The following is a 17,787-nucleotide window of genomic DNA, read 5'->3' as shown; positions in this document are numbered from 1 at the left end:
CCACTCCTCTCGACCCGCTTGCTCCCTGACTCCTCGTCTTCTCTCCTCCCTGTCCGTTTCTCCCTCCTCCCTCCCTTTCCCTCCCTAGTCACCCCACTCACGCTATCTCCCTCATTACCAATTCCCCAGTAACCCTACGGCCACGTCACCCCAGCAGATTAACGAAGATTACGGGAAAAAACAGTGTAAGTGTGAGTGTGTGTGAAAGTGTGTCTTTGCGATATTCCCAGTGAGGAGTGGGTTACTCAATCAATATGTGTGTGTGTGTGTGTGTGTGTGTGTGTGGCACTCAAGGTTGTTGCTGGCCAGTGTGGTATTACATTAATTCCTGGTTTTTGATTGGTTACTCCGGCCATGCTGTCTTGTCTGTGATTGGTCCAGCAGCTTCACACACCCACCACTGCCGCTATCTCTCTCTCTCTCTCTCTCTCTCTCTCTCTCTCTCTCTCTCTCTCTCTCTCTCTCTCTCTCTCTGTACTTAGTTGTGTTTGCATAATTATAGTACATTTACAAAATGATATGAGTCAAGTTTGTTGTCAAGTCCACATTTGTTGCTGTTGTTGTTATTGTTATTGTTATTGTTGTTATTGTTGCTGCTGCTGCTGCTGCTGCTGCTGTTGTTGTTGTTGTTGTTGTTGTTTTTGTTGTTGTTGTTCTCTTATTATTATTAATTTTATTATTATTTCTATTATTATTATTATTATTATTATTATTATTATTATTATTATTGTGTTAAGATGCCTCCGGATGGAAAAAGATTAATAATGGTTGTATTTTTTTCTTTCTAACTAATTATTCTTTATTAATTTTAATTTATTATTATTATTTTTATTTATTTATTTTTTTATTTATTTTTTTTTTTTTATGTAGGAAGGACACTGGCTGAAGACAGTTAGAGGAGAGGAGTTGATGAGACGAAAAGCTTTTGATTCCACCTTGTCTAGAAGAGCAGTATGAGTGGAACCCCCCCAGGACATGTGAAGCATACTCCATACATGGACGGATAAGGCCCTTGTATAGAGTTAGCAGCTGGGGGGGGGGGTGAGAAAAACTGGCGGAGACGTCTCAGAACACCTAACTTCATAGAAGCTGTTTTAGCTAGAGATGAGATGTGAAGTTTCCAGTTCAGATTATAAGTAAAGGACAGACCGAGGATGTTCAGTGTAGAAGAGGGGGACAGTTGAGTGTCATTGAAGAAGAGGGGATAGTTATCTGGAAGGTTGTGTCGAGTTGATAGATGGAAGAATTGAGTTTTTGAGGCACTGAAGAATACCAAGTTTGCTCTGCCCCAATCAGAAATTTTAGAAAGATCAGAAGTCAGGCGTTCTGTGGCTTCCCTGCGTGATATATTTACCTCCTGAAGGGTTGGACGTCTATGAAAAGACGTGGAAAAGTGCAGGGTGGTATCATCAGCGTAGGAGTGGATAGGACAAGAAGTTTGGTTTTGAAGATCATTAATGAATAATAAGAAGAGAGTGGGTGACAGGACAGAACCCCGAGGAACACCACTGTTAATAGATTTAGGAGAAGAACAGTGACCGTCTACCACACCAGCAATAGAACGGTCAGAAAGGAAACTTGAGATGAAGTTACAGAGAGAAGGATAGAAACCGTAGGAGGGTAGTTTGGAAATCAAAGCTTTGTGCCAAACTCTATCAAAAACTTTTGATATGTCCAAGGCAACAGCAAAAGTTTCACCAAAATCTCTAAAAGAGGATGACCAAGACTCAGTAAGGAAAGCCGGAAGATCACCAGTAGAGTGGCCTTGACGGAACCCATACTGGTGATCAGATAGAAGGTTGTGAAGTGATAGATGTTTAAGAATCTTCCTGTTGAGGATAGATTCAAAAACTTTAGATAGGCAGGAAATTAAAGCAATAAGACGGTAGTTTGAGGGATTAGAACGGTCACCCTTTTTAGGAACAGGTTGAATGTAGGCAAACTTCCAGCAAGAAGGAAAGACAGAGCTGAAAGAGTTTGACTAGGCAAGGTGCAAGCACGGAGGCACAGTTTCGGAGAACAATAGGAGGGACCCCATCAGGTCCATAAGCCTTCCGAGGGTTTAGGCCAGCGAGGGCAAGGAAAACATCATTGCGAAGAATTTTAATAGGTGACATGAAGTAGTCAGAGGGTGGAGGAGAGGGAGGAACAAGCCCAGAATCGTCCAAGGTAGGGTTTTTAGCAAAGGTTTGAGCAAAGAGTTCAGCTTTAGAAATAGATGTGATAGCAGTGGTGCCATCTGGTTGAAATAGAGAAAGGAAAGAAGAAGAAGCAATGTTATTGGAGATATTTTTGGCTAGATGCCAGAAATCACGCGGGGAGTTAGATCTTGAAAGGTTTTGATTTTGATTATTATTATTATTATTATTATTATTATTATTATTATTATTATTATTATTATTATTATTATTATTATCATTATTGTTGTTATTATTATTACGCTTATTATTATTATTTTTATTATAATTATATTTATTATTATTATTATTATTATTATTATTATTATTATTATTATTATTATTATTATTATTACGATGCCATCACCGTTGTCGTGGTAGTCGTCATATGTTTTCTTGCATACTCGCTCGCCCACAGCTCGTTCCTCTTGACCTGAAGTTCTTGACATGGCTGTCTAGTACCCTGAAGAGAGTTACCATTCAATGTAGGGCGTACAATATCAGGGCATCATACAGGCTCAGTGCAGTATCAAAAGCTGCACCGAGATTCTAAACAGTAAGAGTGACTTTTCTAAGCACGCAGACAATTATTTTATTACTCTCTCTCTCTCTCTCTCTCTCTCTCTCTCTCTCTCTCTCTCTCTGATTATCCCCAAAAGGAGGAGAATATAATCCATTATTTACCCTGTTAGTTAGTTTTTACCTCTTTGTGGTAACCAACGTCAGTCGTGTTGAGTTTCTGTAGTTTTCAGGTGAATGTTAAAGGTGAACGATGATATATATATATATATATATATATATATATATATATATATATATATATATATATATATATATATATATATATATATATATATATATATATATATATATATGTAAGCGCCGTACGACGCTTATTAATGTATTGTACTGGAGGTGATTGAAATGAGCTGTGCAGTTCTCGCTCTTTGTATTCAGAAACGGTCAAATCTGGGAATTATCATATTATCACTAATACTGAGAATAACACAAAAGAGTGTAACAATAAGTAAAACAGGTATTGCAGTACATCAATGTCGTGACACTTCATGTCGTTAATTCCGTAAAATTTATGAGTCAATACAGAGTTACCTACACTTTAGCGGGTTCAGTCGGTTCTACAGATGAACATCACCAGCACAAACACAGCAAGTCGCCCTTTCGTCTGCGTGATCTGATGTACGTACTTATATTAACACATCACAAAATCCTCACAATTATGTAAGTATCTAATTACTATAAGTAGTTACATTATTTATATTGACACACATCATTAAATCCTCATGGTTACATAAGTATCTGTTATCTAATACTATGAAGAATATATACACAGTGCGGGGAACAGGCGTCCTCTTGGTTGTACGCAAGGGATTACACTTGGGGATTTACCGGGATGAGAACTCGGGGATTTACTGGGATTTACTCTCCGCGCCTCCCGAGACACGTCTGACGTGTAGGCGTGACTGTCGTGAAGTGGCTTTGGAGACGCTGCTGGGCCCCTACAGCGTATGATGTTCATTATGCTGTAAGTATGTTACCAGCACTCACGCCGACCCTTCGGCGAGAGAAATAGCTTAGAGGGCAAGTTCAACGCGTCCCCTTGGTCCTACATTCCCTCTCTCACTCTGTTGTGCCGGCGCGTAGGCGTGCCATACACAGCTCATGTATAACAACCAGTTGCTACAAATAACATAACGCTAACATATACAACATAAAATGTCACATTACAGTATACGTATGTACGTATCTATAGCCGTCGTGTAAGTTGTACATATATGGCGGCTACAATCCCCCACGTTGATTTGAGTAGGTACTCAATCAACTCAAACACTGAAGCACTAAGCGAACAAAGCCAGGTGTAGTTGAGGTCCATCCTCCATGTCACCTTCAAGAAGACAGAGTTTTACAATGGGACGAGTGAGGGTGCCCGTGCCAGTATGGATGCGAGCTTTCCTCACCAACCCATCTGAACCAGGTAAGGTGTATGTAACTCTGCCAAGACGCCACTGATTTTGGGGCAACTAAGGTTCCACTACCAGCACGATATCCCCTGGGCGCAGGTTCCGCATAAGTTTGATCTGACGTTGTCTTGCTCGAAGTGTTTGCACGTATTCCATCCTCCAGCGTTTCCAGAAGCGGTCGGCGAGGGCCTGGGCATGTGTCCATCTTCTGCTATAGGAGTCGCTTAGTGACAGGTCGCCTAGTGGTAGGCCATTACCAGTGTCCACTCGCAAGATGTGGTTAAGCGTCAGGGCTTTAGGTTCTGAAGGGGTATTCGGAATGGCCTTAAGAGGTCGGATATTGAGTGTTGCCTCGACCTCGCAAAAGAGTGTCTTCAGCCTGTCATCATCAATCCTCTGTGACCCGATGATGGAAGAGAGAACCTTGCGAATAGAACGAATGTGACGTTCCCACACGCCGCCTATATGTGAAGCGGCTGGAAGTAAGAACTCCCATGCGATACCCTTTCATGTTACATCTGTCTTGGCCTCGGCGTTTCAAGCGTGTAAGGCAGCACGGATATCCTTATCTGCTCTTTGAAAGTTGGTGCCCCTGTTGGAGAACAGTTTCTCAGGAGTGCCTCTCCAAGATATGAAGCGTATGAGGGCGCTGAGGAACGCATCAGCATCGAGCGATTGTAGTACCTCAATGTGAACTGCCCTGGTGTTGAAACAGGTGAAGACACATCCAAAGCGCTTGACAATTCAGCGCATGAAGGACACTTGGAATGAACTAAACCAATCTAGCCCGATGTAAGCAAAGGATGGTTTTCCCGCAGTTGCCCGTTCCAACGGCAATTCACCTTGTCGCTGTGTCAATGGTTTACTTTGAACCTTTCGGCACAATAAGCAGGAGTGGAGCACACAGTCGAGTAGAGGTCTACCCGCCAGGATCCAGTACTTGTTGTGCAAACTAGGCAACGTATGCTCTCTTCCAGAATGTCTGGCTACGAATGCATACATGTCTTGGACGATTAGTCTTATCACTGGATGGTTATTTGGCAGGAGGATGGGACCACTGGACGGGCTTTCATCGTCTGCTCCAAGTTGTCGGCCCCCCACTCGGAGAAGCCCCTGCTCATCAAGTATGGGTTCCAGCCTGTAGAGACGACAGCGTTTGAAGGGCTTTTCCTTTTCAATCATATCAATATCTTCGCTAAAGGCGGGACCCAGATGAAGTCGTGCGCCCAGACTTAAGCCACAATGCAAATCGGTAAAACCATGCCACGGCGCGTTGCAGGCTGTTCCATGAAGAGTAATGGCATAGCAGTTTGCCCACTGGGGTTGACTCTAACGGCAAGCGTCAGGGCTATGTCTCTGCATTTAACCTCAGGGTCCTGAGCGTCCACTTCTGCAACCGCTGGTACACCCGGCCACACTGCCTATGGATAGTTCAAGGAGATGGGCCTTCCATCTTCCCCCATCGAGAAGTTGCTGTGCCAGTAGCCCTCTTGTAGCATCATCTGCAGGGTTCAGCTCTGAATGCAGGTGCTGCCACTGTGCAGGTTCTGATGAGGTGTGTATGGTGCCAACCCGATTCGCTACATATGTGTGGAATCTCCGAGCGGTGTTCAGGATGTATTGCAGCACTATCATGCTATCTGTCCAATAGGTGGAACCATCAACTGAGCAAGAGATCTCCTTGCGCAATTTGACATCTGACCGAACCGCCAGGACTGCTGCACACAGTTCGAGCCGTGGTATAGTGGTTGTCTTCAGTGGGGCTAGTCGAGTACAGGCCAAAATCAGGTTACAACATATGTTCCCTTTGCCACCACAGAGTCTCAGGTATGTAACAACTGCGTAGGCTTTTTCAGATGCATCGCAAAAGTGATGCAACTGTGCGCTCTTGATTGGCCTTAAGTGTCGTGGAACAATGTAGCGGTCTACATGGAATCCCTTGAGCACCTGCAGTTCCCCTATCCAATCATTCCACAGTTCCTTGTTCCTTGCCTCCAGCTTATCATCCCAGTGACCCTTTCGGTGCACTTCCTCTTGGAAAATCATCTTTGCTCGCAGTGTAAGGTGCAAGAAGCCCCAGGGGATCGTATATGAAGCTCATAGCACTCAGAATCCCTCTTTTTGTCGTGGGTTTGAACGGTATTGCCACTTTAACCCTGAGACTATCACTCTGCACATCCCATATCACCCCTAAGGCCCTGTCAGTTGACAAGTTATCTTTGGCTAAGTCAATGGTTTTGACGTGGCTACTCCTCTCCGATGGGGGCATTTTCGCCATGACGTCTCGCGAATTCGACATCCATTTCGTCAAGCAGAATCCTCCACGGCGTAGGTCAGTACAGAGCTCCTTTACAAGTTGAGTAGCTTCTTCCTCAGAGTTGCAGGGTAGGAGTAGGTCATCTACATAGAAACTCCTCTGGGTTGCCTTCAATGCTTCTTCCCCATCTTCCAGCGTACGTTGCAGCGCGAATGAAGCATAAGCGGGGCTCCACACCCCACCAGACAAGTGTACTGTCATCCGATATGCCACCGGTTCCCAAATGAGGTCGCCTTCCGGCTACCACAGAAATCTTAAGACATCTCGATCTTTGGGCTCTACAAAGACCTGGTGAAACATCGCTTCTATATCGGCAGCTAGAGCAATGACTCCTCTGAACCTCAGAAAAATACCGAGGAGGTCATTTATCAAAGCTGGCCCTTGCATGACCTGTTGGTTCAACGAGGTACCCTTAAACACAGCTGCACAGTCAAAAACAACAAATGTCTTTTCTGGCTTGTTGAGATTAAACATTGGGTGATGTGGGAGATACCACTTCTTTCCCGGTGGACCAATCAAGTCATCTACTTCTTCTGCATATCCTCTAGATCTCAACTCCTCCATTTCTGCTACATAACGTCTTTTCAAGACGTCGTCTCGCATTAAGCGGTTTCTTAGTTCTGATAACCGCTGGAACCGTTGTCTGGCAACGCTGGCTTACCATTCCTGAATGGGATGGGGAATTGATGGTGTTCTGCAACCTTCGTCCCTTTACTCTCCCACAAATTCAACACTTGATGGTCTTCCACTGACCTTCCCCTTCTGTCCGAATCGCCTGTGTCGCTTACTTCCCAGAACCGCCTCATGTTGTCTAGAGATGGATAATGAGGGTCTATCCTTTCCGCTTCCTCGACAAAAGTTGCCAGGCTCAGTTGCTTCTGCCCTATTTGGGTCAAGGAGCCGCTTACAGCCCACCCTAATCTGGTTCTAACTGCGAAGGGCTCACCATCCCGACCTCTCCGCACCTCTCGTGGTTCCAAGGCAAAGGGTGTATTTTGTCCTACTAGCAGCTTTACTGGTAGGTGTCGTGTACGGCCACTAATGAGGGCCAGCTTTTTCAGATGGGCCCACCTCTCCGTTTCTTCGGGACTCGCTTTCGTGTCGACTAGGCTCGCAGGGAAGGAATCCAACACAAGAACTTGGGAGAGTTTTATAGGCACTGCTCGCCGGATAAACAGTCCTCGAGACAAGAAGTCAATGCTCCCATTGACTCTGGCATCTTGTGTTAAGAGTGTTGATATTGTATTATTTTCTCTCCTCTCTTTCAAGTGTAAGCGGTCCGCAACCCTCTTGGAGCAGAATGTGCGTGTGCTGCTGGAATTTAGTAAGGCACAAGTGGTCACCGTCCCATCACTGGGGCCACCCACAGCTGATAAGAGGATGGGCACTATGGGCATGACCACTTTCCTTTCCCTCTCTAGGGTGTGAGTAGTCCAGCCTTTATGGCCTAGTCATTTCTGATTGCGAGACACTGAGCCTCCACGGTATTTCCCATTCCCCTCTTCCTTTAGAGGATGCCCCCCCAACCTGGACAGCATCATGTAACCATCTGGAGTGACGGCCTCTACAACTCTCTTTATCACACGACCTCGCTTTACAATCCCTGGCCAGATGATTGTTCCTTAAGCATATGAAACATCTTCCCTGAGCCTTCAGTACCATTCTGCGACTTCTCACCGGCATTGACCGGAATGCTGCACAAGCAGTCAGAGAATGATAAACCCTACAGAGGCGGCACCTTTCACTTGCCCCTTCCTCACTAGGCTTCATAGAGCGGCCGACTTGCGGAGTCAGTGCAACTTCCCGCCTTTGTACCCTAGCCTTTCGGCTCTCCTTTGCTGCTGACGAATCACTGCTTGCTTGGCTCATTACGAGGGGTTTATTCTCTACTCTGTCCCATTCCTTTGCCAGGAATATGAGGAGATCCTTAATGTGTTGAGCCTTGTCCTTTCTTTCCTCAGTCCAGTATGTGCACCAGCAGGATTGCATCATATCGTCCAGCCGTAGTAGGACATCGTTAATCATTGTCGGGTTGTCAATTTCCTGCAGCCTGTCCAGATTTTCAGCAAAGGAGATAAAGGACATCAGTTGAGTGCTCAACAGCGATAGGCCATGCTGGTCATTTTCCTTTATCAACGGCCCTGTGACGATCATCTCCCTCGTCGTACTCATGTATCTTCTCACGTCTCCGAGGTTTTTGTCAAGTATTTCTAATGCCAGTTCAAGGCCCTTTTCAGCAGGCAACCATAGACAATGACCTATCAAGATTTGTAGTTTCGGTTCACAGTGGTAGTACAGTTTGTTCAGCTTGTGCTTAGCTGAGGCCGATGATTCAAGATAGAATTCTTGGAATTGGCTTTTGAACGCCCAGTAGCTTTCGACACTACTAACCGTCAATGTCGGAAGCTTTACGTTCATCATGCGAACTGTCTCCAACAAGACATCATCTAATTCACGTAACCCTTTCCCCTTTTCCTGACTCCCCACGCCGTAGTCGCTGTTGCGAGATGAGGTCGTCGGCCATCCAGGAACATTCCCCGTCGAGTTCCCTGCGTGTGGATGGTTATCACCGCTCTCTTCACGGGTTCCGAAGCTGTCCGAACATGAAGTGGCCAAGGCCTTCCTTGCCCTCCCACCTCCTCCTCCTTTCACACGAGCCTCGGAGGTCTGTTCCCCCTTTCTCTTTATTTTACGTGCCTCACCACGCCTTACAGCAATGCCCTTGGCTCGTACCCCAGTGGTGCGCTCTATGGCGCCTTTCTCTCGCACCCCAGCGGTGCGCCCAACTGTGCCCTCCGCCTGTGCTGCTGCGCCTTTCACTCGCACCATAGCGGTGCACCCCTTTGCTCGTACCGTTGCAAATTTCGCTCGTACCCCAATGGTGCACCCCGTCACGCTTTTCGTTCGCACAATGGTAATGCGCCAGTCTTTTGATTTGTTTGAACAGACCTCCTTTTCTCGCCCTTGTGTTAACTCGTCTCCACTTGTCTCCACTCGTCTCCATCTCCGTCTCGGTTTCTTGCAGCTCAGATGGGACTTCACTAACCAATGACACGGGTGAGCTCCGTGGCTCCCCTTCCTTTCCTTTCTCTGATTCCGGAATCAATTCTTCCTCGCTTGAGGGTTCGGCATCACCACGTTTTGCATACCCTTTCGCGGAAAGATGGTAAAGAACGGGCTCTTGAGCCTTCATGATTTCCAGGACAACATCCTTAATCAAGCCGCTCAGTTCCCTTCGAGTCACCAGGAAAGACTTGTCAGCAGAAACAGTGTTTACTGAATCAGGATTCGTTCGCGTCCGCTGTGCACTCGTGCTCATTTGCTCAGTGACTTCTACCTGTGCATCGTCTTCTATCATCGGGACACATTCTTGCTCTTCTCTTACCTCCGTACCTCCCACGGACTCTAGAGTATCTGTTACATCTGAAAGGTTCATGCTTTGGTTCTCGTTGCTGGTAGCCTCTTGAGGATGGGGAGGGCAGGGAGTTGGGGATGCTGGGGGCTCGTCAGCAACAGTAGACATCGTGATGGCAACTAGGAACGAAGTGACAAAGACTGAGACGCGTGTACACAAGCGGCGCACAATCTTGCTAGAAACGCCCGTGAAGATACGTATAACCGTCGCACGAGCACCACAATATTCGCTGCAACCGCACTCTCACATACAAGAGTTACCACTGTATCCGCCCATTGCTCACACGAGGATGGGCGTTCCCCCTACCGTAGAGTTTATCATACAGCGTCGCGGTGGGATCTACACTGCGCTCGAGACGCCCAGGCCAACGCACAGATGAACACACTCAATTTGTTCATGTACTCACATGAGAGTTGGTAATTTGCTACCATAGACTTTATCGTGGTCGGCTTCGTGGAGCAGGCCTGCCTTCACCCGGGCCGCCGCTCACGTACACACAGCAGGGGCCGATGTCGCAGTTCGTGATGCGTCCTGCCGCCACTGTGCCGCGGCTGCTTGTCGTCCGCTGCTCGTCGTCCGTCGTCTCCACAGTATCCAGTTCCCGAAGCGTTTTACTGTAAATGCCGTACGACGCTTATTAATGTATTGTACTGGAGGTGACTGAAATGAGCTGTGCAGTTCTCGCTCTTTGTATTCAGAAACGATCAAATCTGGGAATTATCATATTATCACTAATACTGAGAATAACACAAAAGAGTGTAACAATAAGTAAAACAGGTATTGCAGTACATCAATGTCGTGACACTTCATGTCGTTAATTCCGTAAAATTTATGAGTCAATACAGAGTTACCTACACTTTAGAGGGTTCAGTCGATTCTACAGATGAACATCACCAGCACAAACACAGCAAGTCGCCCTTTCGTCTGCGTGATCTGATGTACGTACTTATATTAACACACATCACAAAATCCTCACAATTATGTAAGTATCTAATTACTATAAGTAGTTACATTATTTATATTGACACACATCATTAAATCCTCATGGTTACATAAGTATCTGTTATCTAATACTATGAAGAATACATACACAGTGCGGAGAACAGGCGTCCTCTTGGTTGTACGCAAGGGATTACACTTGGGGATTTACCGGGATGAGAACTCGGGGATTTACTGGGATTTACTCTCCGCGCCTCCCGAGACACGTCTGACGTGTAGGCGTGACTGCCGTGAAGTGGCTTTGGAGACGCTGCTGGGCCCCTACAGCGTATGATGTTCATTATGCTGTAAGTATGTTACCAGCACTCACGCCGACCCTTCGGCGAGAGAAATAGCTTAGAGGGCAAGTTCAACGCGTCCCCTTGGTCCTACATTCCCTCTCTCACTCTGTTGTGCCGGCGCGTAGGCGCGCCATACACAGCTCATGTATAACAACCAGTTGCTACAAATAACATAATTTTAACAAATACAACATAAAATGTCACATTATAGTGTACGTATGTACGTATCTATAGCCGTCGTGTAAATTGTACATATACGGCGGCTACAATATATATATATATATATATATATATATATATATATATATATATATATATATATATATATATATATATATATATATATATATATATATATATATATATATATATTTACACAACCTTGAAAGACCAGTGGAGTGGTGGGTAAAACACAACCGAATACAACCGAGTGTTTTTTTTCGTGGCGCCGCGCCGGTCACTGACAGGCGGCCGGCACTCGGAGGAATGCTTGGTGCCTAGAATTGCTGACCGCTGAAATATTCGTGGACTGGCCGCGTTCTCCAGTTCATGTATATATACGCAAGGGAGGTGAAATCCTACTTACATGAAAGAATAGCACATGCCAAAACACATTACAGAGAGAGGATCTGCTAGAAATAAGTAGGCAATAATAGGTGACATTGATTATGTATCAGTAGCTATGAATTGTCCATGGAAAGTTCCCTCGTGTGTCATGCAAACGCCACCCATAAGAACCCACTCCTATTAACCTACATACATGCACACACACTTCGTGCCGCTATCTTAGAAATTAAGTAAATATCTCATTATTTGACGATATACATTATCACTAGACAGTTACAGCCTACGCTTCCTTCTCTTCTGTTCCTGTGTTGGTGATACGAGTCTTTTCTAATGTTCTTCCACGTTAAGACAGCAGCGCTCATTAATGCAGTGTCGTCTCCGTGACCACTTTTTCTCATCGTTATTATTATTATGAGAGGAGTTGATGAGACGAAAAGCTTTTGATTTCACCCTGTCTAGAAGAGCGGTATGAGTGGAATCCCCTCCCAGATATGTGAAGCATACTCCATACATCGACGGATAAGACCCCTGTACAGAGTTAGCAGCTGGAAGGGTGAGAAAAATTGGTGGAGACGTCTCAGAACACCTGACTTCATAGAAGCTGTTTTAGATACAGAAGAGATACGGAGTTTCCAGTTTAGATTATAAGTAAAGGACAACAGACCGTGGATGTTCAGTGTAGAAGAGGGAGACAGTTGGTCCTTGATATGGCTATCAATCTGTCTGTCTGTCTATCTACTTATTTATCTATCTATCTCTCGATCTATCTGTATATATCTATTTTTCCATCTATCTGTTTATCAGTCTATTTATCTCTCCGTCTGTCTATATCTTCGTCTCTCTCTCTCTCTCTCTCTCTCTCTCTCTCTCTCTCTCTCTCTCTCTCTCTCTCTCTCTCTCTCTCTCTCTCTCTCTCTCTCTCTCTCTATATATATATATATATATATATATATATATATATATATATATATATATATATATATATATATATATCCATCCATCAGCCAGTAAATCAGTCACTCAATCGGTCTACCTACATTTCTATCTATCTATCTGTCTATGTCTATTTGTCCGTCTATCTCACTGTCTGCCTGTCTATTTACCTGTCCGCCTATCTATCTATCTATCTATCTACCTATCTATCTATCTATCTGTCTATTTATCCGTCTATCTATCTATCTGTCTGTCTGTCTGTCTGTCTATCTCTCGTGACCACACCACCACTGCAACAGTCTACTTTTGGACTATAATAGACATGATTAAACTCTCTTACCATGTCATCGTTCTTGGGGGTTAAATGCCACTTAATATTAATTACTCTCTCTCTCTCTCTCTCTCTCTCTCTCTCTCTCTCTCTCTCTCTCTCTCTCTCTCTCTCTCTCTCTCTCTCTCGTTGTTGTTGTTTTCTTGTTTTAGTAGTAGTAGTAGTAGTGGTAGCAGTAGTAGCAGTAGTAGTAGTAGTAGTAGTAGTAGTAGTAGTAGTAGTAGTAGTAGTAGTAGTAGTAGTAGTAGAAGTAGTAGTAGTAGTACTAGTAGTAGTAGTAGTACATAAACACATAAGAAATAAGGGGAGCTGCAAGTAGTAGTAGTAGTAGTAGTAGTAGTAGTAGTTGTTGTTGTTGTTGTTGTTGTTGTTGTTGTTGTTGTTGTTGCTTTGATGCTGCTATTGTTGTTGTTACTGTTGTTCTTGTTGTTGTTGTTTTGCTGCTGCTGCTGCTGCTGTTGTTGTTGTTGTTGTTGTTGTTGTTGTTGTTGGTCCTGCTGCTGCTGTTGCTGCTGCTGCTGCTGCTGCTGATGATGATGATGATAATGATGCCTTCTTCTTCTTCTTCTTCTTCTTCTTCTTCTTCTTCTTCTTCTTCTTCTTCTTCTTCTCCTTCTTCTTCTTCTTCTTCTTCTTCTACTTCTTCTCGTCCTTCTTTTTCTTCTTCCTGTTCATGTACCACTACTACTACTACTACTAATACTACTGCTACTATTACTACTACCATCATCCTCTTATTCCTCTTCCTCCTCCTGTTTCTTCTACTCCTCTTCCTCCTCCACTTCCTTCTCCTCTTCCTCCCCCATTTCCTTTTCCTCTTCCCCCAACTTCTCTTCTTCCTCCTCCTTCTCCTCCTTCTCTTCCTCCTCCTTCTCCTCCCCTCCTCCTCCTCCTCCTCCTCTTCCTCCTCCCCATTATTACGTGCCTTTTCAAACCTTTCTTCACGAATAATTAGACTGATACTTAACCTACTTTTATATACATATTGATTGAACTGAATCTTTGTGTGCTTCTGCATTGGCCTTGGAAAGTTTAAAGAGAAAAGGAAGTGTGTGTGTGTGTGTGTGTGTGTGTGTGTATTAGGTAGGTATATGTGTATATTATAATGACTATTGATTTAATAACAAATATGAACAGTTAAAGATACCGTGTCAATATAGACATGTGAGCGTGAGGATTAGATGGGATGAATGAGGAAAGAGAAACGTGTGGCTGGGATGAAAGAAAGTCAAGTGAGGTATTCTGTGCTGAGCTGAGGAGAAATAAAAGGAAAGTTGCACGGGACGCGGTCGCTCTGATACGGGGTCACTTTCTTATTCTGATTTTCAATATTATGTTTGGTATTCTTCTAAGTGGTAACATTAGACGTCAAACCTACCATCAAACACAAATAGGTAAAAAGGCATGTATATTTTAAGCGAATACAAGAGTTGTGAACCAAAATATTAGTTATGAGTAAAAGATTTCGTTTTCTCTCGTTTTCTCTCTTGTGTTGCCAGATTAACTCTCACGTGTTATTCTGTATTCTACAATACGAAGGCTAAGCTAAGTTATTCATTAGATACTTTACACTTTAAATGAGTTAATAGGAAAATATATAAAGCTTTAGACTATATTCAAGTAGTATTTCGTTAGTTATATCGCAAGTAAATAATGTGCGATACGTTTTCCATAGGTGAGGGCGGCCGGCAGCAAGACACCGCGAGGCCCAGCTGAGAGCCACTAGTTGTTATCGAGCATGCGAAGAGAGAGATTATATGCCCTGATACCGCGCTGGTATGTGAGAGTGGTGTTATTACAGTGAATGGCAAGGAAATTAGTGCATCATTACTGTCCCTCGGGAAACAGATAGTGCATGGCTAGTGGTGGGAGGCGAAGTGGATTACCAGGCGCTGAGGGGAAAGCTAGTGAGGAAGGGCCTCGTCTGAAAAGGGATTTCGATGCAAGAGAAGAGAGGAAGGAAAGATAGGCAGCACTTCCCTTCTTCACTTGACGGTAAGGACTGGACTCTTAAAGTTAGTAGAATTGTAGTAGTAGTATAATACTTAAGAGTGTAATGTCTACGTATGTTTTGTGTTGTATTAATAGACTTCCTAGGACTTGTTAATTTATAGATAACTACAGGTATGAATTTCAATAATCAATTAACGTAGAGGGAATTCATCTAATAAACTGACACGACAAATAACGATCTGTAGGAACAAAAGAACACAAAAATAAACATAATAAACACAAAAATAAAACTAAGTACATAATAAACACCACAATAATGCTAAGAACATGGAAACAATACAAAAAAGCGAACTCAGGAACACACGAATACATGCAGTAATAAACAACATAACAGTCATCACCGCAATGAGAATAAACCAAAAGAACACAAAGGAAGTCATGATGCCGGTAGGCCTACACGTGACAGCCCCTTTATAAAACACCTTAAGGGCAGGGTAATGGTGGAGGCTCAGAGGGAATGGGTGGAGAAAAGGGAATGGGGTGGTGGATGGAGGATAATGGGAATGGGTGGAGGAGGGGAGGTAATGGATGCAAGATGGGTGGAAATGGACGGAGGATGAGGGGAAAATGGGTGGAGAATTGATGGAGGTGAGTGGAGGATATGAGGTAATGCATAAAGGGTGAAGGATAATGAGTAAAGGATGGTAGGTAAATGAGTGGAGGATGAAAGGAAGAGAACGGATGAAGGCTAAGGAGCGGGTAGGTAATGGGTGGAGTATGAGGGACAATGGGTGGAGGCCAAGGCAAGGCAGAGAATGGGTGGAGTTGTGGTAAATTTTCGGTAAACCACATCCCGCAAACTTCTCAAGATGGAATTATTGTCATTATTGCCATTCCTTCTGATAGATTTGTACCTTACGGCTCTCTCTCTCTCTCTCTCTCTCTCTCTCTCTCTCTCTCTCTCTCTCTCTCTCTCTCTCTCTCTCTCTCTCTCTCTCTCTCTCTCTCTGTGTGTGTGTGTGTGTGTGTGTGTGTGTGTGTGTGTGTGTGTTCATTACCAACAAAATTCCTTAACACAATCATATATAGGCAACAAGCTTATCCCAACATAATAAGAAACGAACATAGTTTTATCTTAAGCCTCCTTTATTTGATTTTCTGCTATATTGGTGTTATTACCTCAACAGCAACAACAGCAACAACAACAACTACTACTACTACTACTACTACTACTACTACTACTACTACTACTACTACTACTACTACTACATCACCACCATCACCACTACCGTTATCATCATCATCATCATCATCATCATCATCATCATCCACTTTCTCATCTTTACCTAAATCCATTTGCTTCTCCTTTCCCTGTGCCCCGATCTCCGTGCATCGCTGCCCATCAGGGTCGCCACCACCGTCACTGCCTCAATGCATGGACACTTACGCTCCCCAGTACTGCTACACTAATGCTGTCTCTGCTGTGCTGGAAATAGTAATAACAACGATAGCAACAGTAACAACATTATTACCTACAATAACGACAACTACTACTACTATTGCTACTACTACTAAGGAAAAGAAGAATCATTGATAATGGTGATGACAATAATAATAATGATAGTATTTTCTTTCGTTTAGAAGGGCATAGATAGTTAGATTAGTGTAAAAATGGTGATAGTAACACCACCACCACCACCACCTCCAGTAATAATAATAATGAATGACTGAATATACGAAGATAAAGCATAGAAACAAAACAGATGGAAGAATACTGAAGGATACAAAAAAAAAATAATAATAATAATACAGTGGTATAATGATAAAAATAAATAAATAAATAAACAGGTTCTATAGACTATGAAAAACTTTTTATGAATATTAGACACTAATACATAACCACATTAACTACGGTACCATATCTATACTATTATTACCCTTGGTCAATCTGCCTAGTACTACAACCCTTTACTGTGTCTTGTACTTCTTTCATTCTCTCTTTTATATGTTTTCCTTTCCTTTCTCCTTTTCCTTCTGTCTCTTCTCTCCTTTTTCAATAATTCTATCCTTTCTTATTCATATACCCTGCCTTTACCATTCTCTTGTTATCACTGTCTTCCAATCTTCTCCCATTTTACCACCTTTTTACCTACCATTCCATTCATTCAAATAGATACTTCGCCTTTTCCTGCCCATTACCATTACCCCCACCACCCCATTCCTCAGCCAGAGAAACATTACCCTTTCTCTTCCCCTATTGCCTCCCATGTCATCCTCACTCTCTCTCCTCCTCTCATCCTATTCCTGTCTCGTGCCATCCTCACTCTCATCTCATGCCAAGCTAGTTCAGAATTTAATCACCACAGGTTTCTCCTCTCGTGTCTGTCTGGGGAGGTAGAAAGTGTGTGGGGGACGAGGTGTGGGGGTAGTGGTGGTGGTGGATAAGGAGGGGCACAAAGGAATGTAAAGGAAGTACAACATAGTTGGAACACACTGTAGTATTATGGAGGAGTAAATAATATGCGTGTTGGTTCTTACGAGGTTGTGAAAAAAATATATGCTAGTTGATACAGGGTTGAGATTTGAAACGAGAAGAAAAAGGAGGAAGTGGTGGTTGTGGTAGTGGTGGTTGTGGTAGTGGTGGTGGTAGTTGTGTATCATTTGAAGGCCTGTGTACGGATGTATGTGTGTTTATGTGTATGTTTACCTTTAACCTAACCTCACTTTACTTTACCTACTTACTTATCTTGCATATTGTATCCTGACTACCATACCTCTCCTTACCCAACTTTACCCCACCTTATCTGACAACTAACTTCTAGCCTACCTCACCTC

General features: G+C 43.7%; 1 protein-coding gene across 2 annotated transcripts in view; it reads left to right on the top strand.

The window, feature by feature from the left end:
* Window positions 1–14,729: 14,729 nt before the first annotated feature.
* LOC135091485 (misshapen-like kinase 1) overlaps window positions 14,730–17,787 on the top strand; it is a 55,885-nt gene continuing 52,827 nt past the window's right edge. For both annotated transcript variants that reach the window (XM_063989170.1, XM_063989169.1), the window contains exon 1: window positions 14,730–14,994. The gene's annotated coding sequence lies outside the window, so the exon portion shown is untranslated. The remainder of the gene's footprint in view (window positions 14,995–17,787) is intronic.

This window comes from Scylla paramamosain, chromosome 37 (genome assembly GCF_035594125.1).
Source record: "Scylla paramamosain isolate STU-SP2022 chromosome 37, ASM3559412v1, whole genome shotgun sequence".
In the NCBI taxonomy this organism is placed as follows: Eukaryota; Metazoa; Arthropoda; class Malacostraca; order Decapoda; family Portunidae; genus Scylla; species Scylla paramamosain.
The sequence above is the reverse complement of the archived record's forward strand: the minus strand, read 5'-3'. Positions and strand labels throughout refer to the sequence as shown.